Source organism: Babylonia areolata, chromosome 15, assembly GCF_041734735.1.
Source record: "Babylonia areolata isolate BAREFJ2019XMU chromosome 15, ASM4173473v1, whole genome shotgun sequence".
Taxonomy (NCBI): Eukaryota; Metazoa; Mollusca; class Gastropoda; order Neogastropoda; family Buccinidae; genus Babylonia; species Babylonia areolata.
The window spans coordinates 20,928,704-20,931,681 of NC_134890.1; positions in this window are offsets into that span (position 1 = coordinate 20,928,704).

The window sequence follows — 2,978 nt, forward strand, 5'->3', positions numbered from 1 at the left end:
CGAATCCCAGCGGAGGCGGGGTTTTCGGCCCGTGGCACGGCTCCTACCCAGAGTTGAGTGTACTGTGGGCTTAAATGGGGAGACTGGGACCACACAGTCGAGTGTCATCCACTTAAAGGATGCGTCTTTGGGTGTGTTGCTCTAATTACCTGACCAACACTGCAAGTGTCTGCATCTCTCGGGCCTGATTAACGCCGGGATATCATTATGACAGGAAGCGTAGAGTACAGCCTTGTCACGCAGTCTCAAACCAAACTGTGCCTCCATAGCAACATCGTCATCGTCATCCTCCTTCATCATCATCAATATAAACAAAACAGTCCCAAAGCCTGTGGCTTTTCATGCCCTGCTCTCATGGTGACCTCAGTTTCGATACCCCTCCACTTCCGTGCTTGGGGTGAGTCCTCTTATGTTAAATCAGAACAGGCACCACTGAACACCACCGAAGTGACTCAGCACCCTTGCAGGGTCCCCTCTGGTGTGTGGCCTCCTGGCGACCTAACATCGATGGCTCCCTGCGGACTACCGACGCTGGAACTGTGACAGACGAACCCGGGTGTGGCCGTGTATGTGGGAATCTAAATGAGCGGCGTGGGAGTAATGCCACTGAAACGGTGCAGATAATGGGGCAGAAAAAAAAGCTGTTGAATGCTGCTAAAATGACCTTCTTCACTTCACTTCACTTGTCCCCGAGTCTGGATGACCTGTCAGCCACCTTCCTCCATCCTCTGTTTTCTGCTTGCCTACGAGTCTCGCTCAGCCTGAGACCTGTCCATTTTGGGATGTTGTCTTCCCTAAGGGCCACGCTCAGCCTCAGATCTGTCCATTCTGGGATGTTGTCTTCCCTAAGGGCCTCGCTCAGCCTCAGATCTGTCCATTCTGGGATGTTGTCTTCCCTAAGGGCCACGCTCAGCCTGAGACCTGTCCATTTTGGGATGTTGTCTTCCCTAAGGGCCACGCTCAGCCTCAGATCTGTCCATTCTGGGATGTTGTCTTCCCTAAGGGCCACGCTCAGCCTCAGACCTGTCCATTCTGGGATGATGTCTTCCCCCATCTTTTTTTTCTGTCCGCCTCTCCTTCTCCCTCCTTGTACAGTGCCCTTCAGGATAATCTCTGCAAGTCCTGCTGATCTTGTGATGTGCCTTTACCACCATTTTTTTCCCGATTTTTCATAGTGATGAGAAGATGTTCATAGGGCCTGACGGCTTGCTTGATTCTGTATGCTGTTATGCTACCATGTCCAGACACTCATTAATACTCCTTACCTCCATTCGCTCCTTATCATTTTACTCTCATGCACAAGCGTTCAAGCCAGAATTTGGAGCCGTTTGTTGATTGCAAACCCAATCACTATTGTATTGTATTGTTGTATTGTATTACTCTTTTTTTTGTCACAACAGATTTTTTGTGTGAAATTCGGGCTGCTCTCCCCACGGAGAGCGCGTCGCTACACTGAGAGTAACACCCATATTTTAAAGAATTTTTTTCCTGCCTGCAGCTTTTTATTTGTTTTCCTATCAAAGTGGACTTTTCTACAAAATTTTGCCAGGGACAACCCTTTTGTTGCCGTGGGGTTCTTTACGTGTGTTCTGCACACGCGACCTCGGTTTATCGTATCATCAGAATAACTGGCATCCAGACCACCACTCAAGGTCTAGTGGAGGGGGAGAAAATACTGTTAAATGTGCCGGGATTCGGACCAGTGCGCTCAGATTCTCTCGCTTCCTACGCGGACGCGTTACCTCTAGGCCATCACTCCGCATGGTGCTAATGTGCAGAAGAAGGGTTTGGACAACATATTGGCGGGGGGGGGGGGGGGGGGGGGGGGGGGGGGGGGGGGGGGGGGGGGGGACGCAATCAACACCCACCCCTGTCCCTCCCGCGCTGCCCATCCCATCCTTCGTAACCAGTTTCTGGGCGGGTGACGCGGGAGAAAGGGGTGTGAGGGTGGATGGAGGAGTGGTGGTGGGACGCGGGTGTCATAGAGAAAGCGAGGCCAGTGACCAGATATTCCATTCCCTCTTTTTTTTTTTTTTGGCTGCCCCATCATCTGCACCGTTTCAGTGGCATTACTCCCACGCCTCTCATTTAGATTCCCCCATTCACGGCCACACACGGGTTCGTCCGTCACAGTTCCAGCGTCGGCAGTCCGCAGGGAACCGTCGATGTTAGGTCGCCAGGAGGCCACACACCAGAGGGGACCCTGTACTGCTGCTGAGTCACTTCGGTGGTGTTCAGTGGTGCCTGTTCTGATTTAACGTACTTCTGACACCACCTATTAAGCCCCTTACTAACGACAATAATGGCTTAGTCGCGGAGCCAGACTGAGTGAGCGTCCCTCCCAGAGTGGAGAGCGCCGCCAGGTCCCTCAATCAACAGCCCCCAATGAATCTGCCGACACTGAAGAAACTGTCAGGACTCACCCCAAGCACGGAAGTGGAGGGGCATCGAAACTGAGGTCACCATGAGAACAGGGCATAAAAGGCCACAGACTTTGAGACTGTTTTGTTTATATTGATGATGATGAAGAATCCATTCCCTCTTTTAGCTCTAAAAGTACTTCAAACTCAAGTCGTGGGGTGCTTTCGTTTTTGTAAGCTTGGGTAAGAAATCGAATCTGTTTCCGCTTCTGTTTCTGTCTCTCGACCCTGTCCCTGTTCGTCTATGTATCTGTCTCGGTGTGTGTTGGTGTGTGTCAGAGAGAGTCCCACATCACGCTTTCCCTCCCTCACACTTCCCCCTCCCCCGCACCCCCTCCCCCCGGCACACACACACACACACTCTCTCTCTCTCTCTCTCTCTCTCTCTCTATATATATATATATATATATCTCTCTCTCATTTATACCAATACACAAACACACACACATCGACAACCACACAAACGCACGCACACACACACACACAAACACACACACACACACTCACACACACACACACACACACTCTCTCTCTCTCTCTCTCTCGGATACCAACACA